The sequence below is a fragment of the Abramis brama genome, assembly GCF_963993115.1.
Source record: "Abramis brama genome assembly, chromosome: 17".
In the NCBI taxonomy this organism is placed as follows: Eukaryota; Metazoa; Chordata; class Actinopteri; order Cypriniformes; family Leuciscidae; genus Abramis; species Abramis brama.
The window spans coordinates 12010146-12021316 of NC_139979.1; the positions used below are offsets into that span (position 1 = coordinate 12010146).

Here is an 11171-nt window from a genome sequence, read left to right on the forward strand (position 1 = left end):
AAATATTTCCGAAGCTATAAGGGAACGTCTTTAATGCAATCAGTATGACAGGATGTGACATAATGCAATAAAACTGGATTGTTCCCATTATAATCAACCTAGCTGTCAACACCACAAGAGTCAAAACGTTGCACACATGCAGTGTAGACAGCGCTATAGATTATAATGGGAGCGATCACGTTTTGACACCATTGGAACCTCTGTCAAAATATGACAATGGTTGAGAAGTGTGTTTAAAATGTAATTCATGGCTTGGTAGACTTCATGTGCTAAACGTCAACAGAAAACAAGTCATCGAAGCATTCAAAGCGGCTCTGTGTTTGTATCCTCAAGGTTTTGCTCAAGGCAGCCTTGTCAACAAGTGTCTTTGCTTTCCCACTCCTCTGCTCTTATCCAGGCCCTCTGCACTAAATCATCTTCATCTTTCTATCCACTATAGCCGACATCCTTTTATAGACACAACACGGACACTTTCTCCCATTTATGGGCTTCTGTGAAGTGCCGAGCCATGGTCAGCGAAAGACTTTTGAGGTGTTCCCTCAAAGAAGGCGACAGCTACCTCCGCTCTCCCTACTGCTCCATGGAACATTGCAAAAAAATAAATCTCCTCAAAACCTCAAGGGTTGTCGTGTTACCAAAACTGGTGGCTACCAATACCAATTTCATAATTCTCTATACCAATTTCGATACCACAGCAGAAATACATGTATATACGTGGCTGCTGAATACTTGAGATTCTGACTGGTTGACGAACGTTTATATGTGCAAATATTTTTTTGGAGTAGTCCTACCAACGCAACGTTGTTGCCAATGTAGATATTTTGGAAAATGAAAGAAAGCCTTGGGACACACAAATCAGATCTGACCAGTAATGAGTCAATCATTTAGATTAGATTCCAATTGGACACACAAATAGTTGGATTTGGACTGACAGTGTGAATGTAGTCTTTGTCCAGCATGTTCTCTTAAGACAAACTGAATGTGTTTACATTCATACCTAGAAGTGCATTTGACCATTCACACAAGCATTGCACTACCAGATTTCTTCATGATGCAAGTATCTTGCAGCTGTTTACTTTAGACGGAAACACTCTTGCACAGCTGTGCACCACATAAACATCTGTACAAATCGGAGTGTAAGGAGACTAAAAATTTCAGAAGCGATCCCAGTGAGCATTGTTTTTTTTTATGCATTCCACTGCAGTGTGCTCTGTAGGTCAGCAAGGGTGAGCCGGTTCATGGTGTTCCATAAAAGATTATGACAGCTTGTATGCTGTCGAAGTCAAGGTTTGTTTAGAAGCCCAAAAGCAACCGAAATTAGTCATTCATCCCCACATACAAACACAAAACAGATGCGCAAACACCGAATGGAAACACTTGAGTCAGATTTCCTCTCATCAGAAATGATGTCACAGCCATTTGCTCTCATCTCTTGCAGATGTGGAGGCTAATTAAGCATTGGGAAGTGATCAGCACTTACAATCCTGACTTGGCACCCTATAATGTGCTTAAATGTGTCTGCTTACACATGTGGATTTGAGCATGTGTTCGCATGGGGAGATTCCAAGCTTTATTAAGATTAGCCCTGTACAAAAACAGAAACTGCGGTGGGATATTGCACATGTAAGATGTAATGATTAATTTAGCATATTGATCCTTTTAAATGGCTTCTTGGATAATGAATGGCTCCTCTTGATGATTCCAGGCCCAGTAAAAAGCTAAACAGCTGGGCCGCTGACTCTGATTAGCAACCAGTGGTTTCAAATCAAAACATTTGTTTTAATTTTTTCCTACATTAGCATACTATTCTCTTCATGCTTCCATGCTGTTAGCACTGAAGATCCAGCATATATTTTACTGGATCACATTGACCCTACTTGACAAATTACAGCTCAAGTGCTGTTTGTAACTGAGCATGTGTGAGAGACATTGTGACAGTGAAAGCATTTTACAGTGCTATGTGGAGCAATTATTTTCCTTGTTTAATGGAGCATACAGTAGTACACATCATGTCAAATTGAAAAAGCAATTTATACGTTTTATGCTTGAAGCAGAAATCTAAATACATAACACTATACCTTCTTTAACTTTTTAATATAAAGTGTTTGCGTTGTACACTTTTTTTTTTACTGCAGCTCTCTCTGTGACCTCTGAATTTTCTTGTTGTTTTCTTCTTTCTTCATATAAAACTGATGTCACTGATAATGGTTCTCCGTGCAGAGTGCAAAGACCTTACTAATTTTATCAAGATGGAAAGGTGGCACAACGGACGGAACATTAAAAAAAAAAAGTTTCATTTACCAGCATGAATGAATCAAGTCAAAATAATCAGCCTGCAGGACAGATGTTTGAACCGTAAGTTTCCAGCATGTGGTGAGTCACCAACCAATGTAGCAATAACTCCCAGCCATGAAGATGATGAATTGTATCAAACCATGTATCTCACTATTTATAATGTTCCATTATTGCTCAAGATATGCTTTTTATTAGTGTTGCATCGGCAATATATCATAATCTGTAAAAAAAAATATTATACATTTTTAAAGATATCCTGTGTTTTTTTTGTTTTTTTTTGGATGAAATTATGGTTAATTATTATTTGCACTGGATACAGATTTTACAGGAAACACTCTGCAGTTACACATATTTCACTCTCATTCTGATAGTATGTCACAGTAGGTTTGCCAGTTATAGCTTGGAGAATGCCAACCAGACACGTTTTATGTGACTGTTACAAGTACAGACCAGTGTTTACATTCCAGTGCGGGTTTTCATTGTCAGGTTGAATGCATCTCTCTGACAGATTTGGGAACATTTCCACTTGGGAGTTGGTGATATGTGTACAAGAAGAGGGGTAAAAACCCAACCCTGTGACGGGATAGCGTATAGTGCCTCTCACAGCCCACACCTCTAAGGTGACTGGATTCCTAGATCTGTACGGAGATTAGGTGCGTCAAAGGTGACTCAGGGACTGTGTCTGGGTGACAAAAGAGTGTGGATGGATAGATTGCACAGTAACATCTGCTAGTTGTGATACAGTTGGTTTAACAGACATAAGCATGGTCCATTAGAAAAACTGCAATTGCTTAATCCATGTAACCAACAGATGTTTACTGACGCAAGCCATGAATCCAGACACATGCCATGTGGCATTGCCTAATCACACTCCTAAGATCTGATTCAGCAAGTTTTGAATGACTGGTATGGGTGAGAATTATAAGGACTTCCAGATTCCAGTACTGGTTCCATCAATGATTCTTTTAGGATCTTTGACTAAGAAATATTTGGTGGAAAAACATAATTTTCAAATGATGAGATAATTTAGGTAATAAATGTAAAACAATTATTAAAAATGATATATACAAAGACTTTGTGCAGTCTTTTTTTAGAAGTGTAGAAGTGAATTATAATAGAATTGAACAACTGGAATTAACTATATTAAATAGCAATACTAAGATAAAAATGTGGCAACATACTTCAGTCATAACATTTATTTTATGAAACACTTCACATTGTTGGTTACTGCACTGATTTAAGTCTCTCAAGCCTTAAAGGTATAGTTCACCCAAAAAAGAAAATTTGCTGTTATTTTACTCTTCCTCGGGCCATCCAAGATGTAGGTGACTTACTTTCTTCAACAGAACACTAAATATGATTTTAGATGAACCTATAGTCCTTGGTGATTCATAAAATGCAAGTCAATGGTTGCCATCACTTTGAGAGTCAAAAAATTGAAACAGGTAACACAAAATGAATACCCGTGGCCCCTGACCTATTTAAGGTCCTATGAAGCGGAACGATCAGTCTTTGCAAGATATACTGAACATTATTTACATCATCATTACCAGGCAAATAAGAGTCTGGAACTCAAGCTTTCTATCGCATAATGATGTCTGTCCATCAGTGTTCTACTGAAGAAAGAAAGTCACCTACATTTTAGCCTGATGGCGAGTAAATTAAAAGCACATTTTCATTCTTTGCCAAACTATTCCTTTAAGTATAACAAAACACAGTAGGTAAACTGTTTGTATTTCATTTGCAAAAAAAAAAATTGACTTGAAATTGCCATTCGTTCGGGAATTGGACTAGACTAGTTGCATATATATGGTTTTGATTCACTAAAACAAAGATGCTCAGCAAAATCAGTGTTGTCTGATTTCCGTACAAATGACACTGTATGTTCTGCACTATTGATTTATTAATGGTATTGCTGCACCACTGAATAGTGCAAGAAACGTGTTCCATCCGCATTGGCGGAAGAATGCATATGCGAGAACCATTATCGGAATGGGCTCAACTGGTCAAATCTTGACCTCTTGGTGCTTACAGTGACACAGAGCAGCATATTGGAGCAAACTATGAGTGTTGTAGAGAAATGACCGGAAGAAAGACAGACAAAAGGGTTTAAAACAAGTGGCTCAGAGCAAGACACTAAGCGTCTATGAAGGACAATAAGGCTTGCGAGAGGAAGAGAGGGGAAAGGTAAATAAACAGTACAAGCGAGCCGATAGCACACTGCACACAGCAGCGGGTCGCATCTCTTGGGGCCCAGGCTGTGAGGATCTGATTTCATCCATTCATTCTCCCCAGTCTGGGAGGAAACCACCATCTCACTGGATCACAGATGCACCTGGAGTCCCCCGCAGGAAACCAGCAGTGACTTCCTTTGATTCAAAGTTAACCGCCCCCACCCACCCCCCAAACAACCAGTCATATGTCCCCCATGAGCTGTTTGAACTGAAATGTGTCAGTAGAACACAAAAAGTCTGAATCCAGAGATAATAATTGAGATTTTCACACAGCGAGTTTGTGATATATATGGGATGGTCCCAGAGTCAACACACTAACTCATGATGATATAAAGAAGACAGTAAATGCAGTGTACTGGCATGTGTTATTCTTTCAAGACATTTAAATTCACATTGTTTCCTCTGGCACTCTTATTAGAGATGAATTAAAGGGTTCATTGTCTCTTGCTTTGAGTTATCTTGTACATTTGGTTACAGAGCTGCTCTATTGACAAACTGATGTTCAAGTCCAATGGATTTGCATGTGGATGGTCTGATAAGTTTATGGCTTGGACACACTTGTTCACTCTTTTGTATGCTGTTAACTCTTGTGAATGGACAACTACATTCAGTGTTTGTAGTGACCAAGCAAATAGCATAGTATACCACACTACTCTTTCTAAGGCTGCTGTAAATAGTAGCCTATGTATAGTAAGCACAGTATGACATTTTTTGTATACTACAATTGCCAAGTAAGCGGTTTTCAATGGAGCTTACTATATGGAATACTGCATCCCAAAATGCATTGCACTCAGTCCTATCCCTGATGAACAACAGCCCATGCATAAGGCAGTGTCTCCAAACAATGTGGCCATGATCAAGACTGCAGTCACATCAGTGAAAAAAAAACAAATGCATTTTCAATCTCCTTCGGTTTCTGACTGGTCTGAATATTCCAGACACCAAGAAATTCACTTCTGAGATGACAACATCCCATTTTATGGACTTTTTGGACTTTATGGACCTTACATAGGCTACTACCAAAGGGTGCAGGGATTTCGGAACCACAAAAAAACAATCATAAAAATAACAAGACTGAAGTTTGTTGGCACAGCAGGACACTTCAGAAACCACGGTTCTTATAAGAGGAAGCCCTGTTGTGGTTAGCACAAATGAAATACGGCCCAATTTAAGAATTTTGATTTCTTTGATGGACATGATGAGTTCTTCACAAGCCACTTTTGATTAAGCAATTTTTCCATGTATGGTGGGAGAAGTTGCAGTAAATAAACTTTAAAATATGTAAGAATACACACACACACACACACACACACACGTGTATGTGTGTGTATAAAGATGTCTCTTGGGCACTCACCAATTTAATTAAAAATACAGTAAAAGGCCCCAATGTTGGTAAAATCAATAAAATCTGTTATTGTAATTTAAAACAACAGTTTTAATATTTTTTTTATGTAATTTATTCCTGTAATGGTACAGCTGAATTTTAAGCACCCATTACTCCAGTCTTCAGATATCACTCTAATATGCTGATTTGAATGTTGAAAACAGTCGTGAAGTTTAATATTTTTGTGTAAACCATGATACACTTTTTTTTTAGGATTCTTTGATGAATAGAAAGGTCAAAAGAACAGCATTTATTTGTAACAACACAAATATCTTTAGTGTCAGTTTTGATCAATCAATTAATGAGTCCTGATAATTAAATAAAAAAAATTAACAAAAAAAAAATCTTAAATTAAATCTTACTCTTTCTGAAACTTTTAAAAGATATTAAAATATTTAAAAAATAATAATTGAATTGATTACATAATAAGCTTGTGGCATGTTAATGAAAGGGATGGAACTTAAGTTTCAAAGGGATGATTTTGTTCCTCCACAAGCGCCTCTGAGCTCCCCCTCTTGGAATAATGAATGGGAATGGAATGGCGGAGGGCTGGCGGCAGACACTATGGGAATCTGGCTATGAGGTAAGCAGTTTCAAAGGCTTCTTAATGCACCAAAAGGCACAGTGATGCACCTCAAAGATCTCTACTCTGCTTTTTTCTCACGCACACACAAACGTGCATGTCAGCACATGCCATGCCGCACTTAAAAGTGTGTCCAGCTCTTTAAGAAACACTTTAAAAGTTAAAAACTCTATGACCTGCAAGGTCTACTACAGGATGCCAGTCACAGCAGCAGGGCTTGAAAATAGAAAAGAAAGAGGAAATGAGTAGAGAACCAAGATTTGTTCTTCCTGCAAATTTCCCTGACCTATTCAGTGCAGTATTTGCCCTGTTGTCTGTCTTGTCAAGACCTTTCCAGAGTCAGAAAGCATTGCTTAAACGAAAAATCTCTGCCAAAGGAGTTTAGTCATCAGCGGATCTGATATATCAAGAGAGGACCCACCCATTGATAGATAAAATATTTCCACTCACCTTTTTTCAATTACTCAAGGTGTGTCTTTATGAATCACATCATTTACTGATATGTGTAACCCATTTCCTGTTTTATGTTTAATTGAAGGGTACATTCTATAAACACTGCACAGATTATGAAATAGTATAAATATTATCAACCTCAATGGGTGTATATATTATTACCTCACCGAACAGGGCAAAAAAAAGTGAGCTGTAACTTGCTACAGGGACCTTATGAGCCGTTACTCAGACTGTTCACTACGCCTTGGAATGCAACATGTTCTGGGATGAGGTGTGTTCAAAGATGAGCGATCAAGTTCCAACCTGGATCTGCTTTTGACAAAACTCAGGAATATGTCAAGCCCCCCACGGCATGCATGCCTGTTTTTCTAATGGTTATCCGCATGCATACATTTAATGCCAATGAAGACATGAGGTTTGGCTGTCAGAAAACTTAACAAATAACTGTCATGTTGTGACACGTGTCCCAGATTCCTCTGAGAACTGCAAGTGTGTAGACTAGAGAACAAAAAGTTCACCACAGGCATGTCATTAAACTCTGACTTTAGGGAGAGTTAAAGATGACATTGAAAGGGCTTGCATTTAATAAATTAGTCTATTTTCTCTCACTCACTCACTCAAGAATGAATGGTATTTTTGGTACTGCTGGTACAGCAGTTATTGTATTTTACACTAAGGTGTTAAAAGTTAGTAAAAAAACAAACAAAAACAAGATTTTAATCTACTGAGGTAGAACAATACACTTTCTAACACGTCTTCAGGATACTCTACCATAACCTGGATGAATGAAAACATTCATAGGCGAACAATTCATCGATTTTTACCCGCTGGGTTTGAATGAAAAACGGGTTGATAATCATTAGCTCTGTGTCACGTGAGTTTCTAATTTAACATGACAGTAAAGAAAGAAAAGAAAAAGTGAGCTTACCCTGTCAAAACTCTTTCAGTACTCTGTCTGTCCGTGTTGAGTGCGCTGGGGTCAGTTTGGTTGGCCTGTTTAATAGATCTGTAGTCCTGTTGCTCCTCAAGGGTGTGAAGAAGTGTTCCCCTCTCTCTCAAAGCACCGAATGAGAGAATGCTCGCGCTCAACTCTTCCATGCGCTACTATAGAGGAAGTTGAGTGAGTCACAAGCTCCCGCCCCAGTGGATGAAAACGGTCTTCCTTCTTTCCTGAAGGAAGTTCCATTAAATGATCTTTAAATTGAGGCAGTTTGCATTGTTATCTGTCTGGCTTGTTTTTTGTCGGTAGCTTAGGACGCAAGAGAGCGTCTGTCTGTAATAATGGAAGTAGCACAATACCTGTTACTTAACACCCACATCTGAGGAGGATGAATCGTCATGACAATGAACAACTTTTTTCTCTCCGTAGCCGTAAGGGGGATGGAGCATATTTTAGACCAGGGGTGCGTTTCCCGAAAGCATCGTTGGCCAACTATGGTCGCAAGTTCATCGCAATGTCCATTGAACTCTATTGGTAACGAGGGAACTTGCGACCATAGTTGGCTAACAATGCTTTCGGGAAACGCACCCCAGGTTATTTAAACAGAGCTGAAATTATTTGTTTTGTCAAAACCAGACTAACCATTAGAATAGAGAACGGGTATGTTTTTCAAAAGGTAAAAAAAAAAAAAATCTTGTTCAAAGGATCTCTTCCTGTGTAGATTCAGTGCTATAGTTTTCATATTCAAACATATGGGCAAATCTTCAACATTTAGCTTTACGTCAATGAGTTGATTTTTAACTTATTTTTGTATAATGGTCACATTGAAACTGTCTTGGAAACTTTCATCAATGGAAACTTTTCAACTGTCTTGGAAAGTTGCTACTTTTCAAATGGGTAGATTTTATTTTCACCATATGAAAATCCTTGATAAAAAGAGAAATATGACATATTTAAAAGAGTAATTATTTATTATAATCTATATGATATTCGTTATGTGAAAATGATTTATAGCATTTTTATAGGCTATGCTATGATGTGATGAATGTGGTGGAAAAGTTATGAAACAAGCTATAGAAATGACTTTCACAGAATGCTGTTGAGAACATTACTGTCTTAATAATAAAATCAGTTGTGATGGAAATAAGAAAAGTGGAGGAAATGTTAATGATTTTCTGAAATAATGACCGTGAGCTACTTCTTGTGCAAAATAATTGAAAACACTTTTGTCACACTCCACAGTAATGGATGAACAGATTATTGCTACATGATATTTACAAGAGTTTGCTATGGAAAAACGTCAGGCACTTAAATGTTATTGCATAAAAAAGAGGTAAATGTTGCTTTGATATCCGTTTTCATGTTTTCATATTTGTAATGTAATACTTGGATGAAGATACAAAATAAAGAACCTCTTGCAAGATTAAAGAAAGTGCCTTTGTCCTTGTAATAATTCAGGCAACCGCAGAAAACACTGAGCAATTGTTGTAAATGAAATTATGAAATTTGTGTTTAGCCATATCAGAGATTATATTACTGAAACCCTAAATTAGTTATCTTGAGTTGACTTATTTGCTAGCAATAAATAAACTCAGCGATTGCCTCAGAAAGGTGTTTAGTTACTCTCTTGTATAATCTTACCAAAGAGTTCATGTGCAATTGAAATTCATTAAATTAAACCAGTGGCAAGAAAGTTTTTCTCTTAAACACGTTACAATGTCTGATCCTCTGCTTCAGAACTATAATGCCATTAAGGTTTTATTGCCACTCTTTAATGGTTTAAAATAAAAGTTTATCAAATTATACCAAATTAAATCAAGCGTAAATTGTGAAATGCCTTCATTATACCCTTCATTATAAAAAGTCCTCTTATCCCTGAAAAAAGGAGACAGTTGTGTTAGGACCTTCAGATCTTTTATACTGACATTTTGTACTGCCAGCTCAAACTAAATAGTGGGATGTTAATTGTCCCATATCCACACTTTACAGGGCTTTGTGGTCGAATTTTGAGAGTGAGAACCAAACATTCAAGAGAACCCTCTTCCTGGAAGGATCTAGTATTCAGACGAGTTGTTAACATCCTTGGTAAAACCTGAAATTATAAGTTTTAAATCTCTTAAATGGTTTCCTATGTTTCAAGGAATATTCCTCCAAAACATTTCCCGCTGTCACAGAACATGGAGTAAAACATAAATAAGATTTGGGTTGCCCCACCATATACAAATGGAATCAAGCAAACAACTTCTATTAATTGAACATGACCTGAAAATGCAGATGAAATACTATAATAATGTAATTCACATGAGAGCTCCTCTTAATTTATATTAGCATAATCTCACCGTCTGTGTATAGAAACCTTACATTGGTTAGGAGAGACATTCCAAGGTCTTGAGCTCAGCTACTGGCCAGTAGGCCTAACTTTATGTCATTTGTGTGATTTTTAAAGGCCTATATTAAAAACCAAACAGTAATATATCTGTCAAGCAAGGACATTCCAGAAACTCAGAGCTATCATAAACCTATAACCCCTCGTCCTGCCCATTTGACATTCTGCCCTCTCTTAAACACAGGTTTGAATACTAGTTGTTCCCTAAAGATTGTTGTTTTTGTTGAGAAACATATAGGCCTATAATCCAATTAAAATGCATGCTGCTTTAAATCTCATGTTTTAGTTTTACATGCTATACTGTGGTTCAGTTTCTGTAGGAAAAGTCTGTTGGGTCACTTGGTTTTATATGTCTTGCATAAAGAAGTTGAAAGCCCACAAACCATGTGTCAATCAAGGCTATGACATCATATGGAAAAAGTGACCCCATGAAGGGTTTCATTCTCAACGAAAAAATCTGCATGTTATGTGCATCTCACACATTCGATTTGTTTTTAATCATGAAAGAGGAAATAAAGGACAAAATGTCATATGAGGTAATACATAGAATCTGTTTGTAGTTATTCCACAGTAAAAATTAGATGACTTCAGTGTTCCATGAGGTTCTTCATAATGAAACTTGTGCATTTCATTTTGTAAGTTCCTCTGTACCTGTACAGTGCCTTATGAGTTAAGCTATTACTACTACTACTAAAAAAAAAACAGTGGGAAAGGAATCACAGCACCAGGCCATGATGTTCTGTATTTCTGAGTAATGTGCATGTGTTTTGGGGCCAGAGGAAAAGCTGGTTGTTATTTCAATTCTGCCCTTGCTTATGTCCCATACCCCGCATTTTGACACACCAAATGGAAATTTTCTGCATTCCCCTTCATTCTCAGAAGACGAGCCAACGATA

The 11171-nt window shown here is 37.4% G+C and overlaps 1 protein-coding gene across 1 annotated transcript in view; it reads right to left on the bottom strand.

Annotated features, from left to right (window-relative positions):
• The window catches only part of fhl3a (four and a half LIM domains 3a), a 39860-nt gene extending 31540 nt beyond the window's left edge, over window positions 1-8320 (bottom strand). Inside the window, exon 1 of the mRNA XM_084088671.1 lies at window positions 7878-8320. The gene's annotated coding sequence lies outside the window, so the exon portion shown is untranslated. The remainder of the gene's footprint in view (window positions 1-7877) is intronic.
• Between the last annotated feature and the right edge of the window lie 2851 nt (window positions 8321-11171).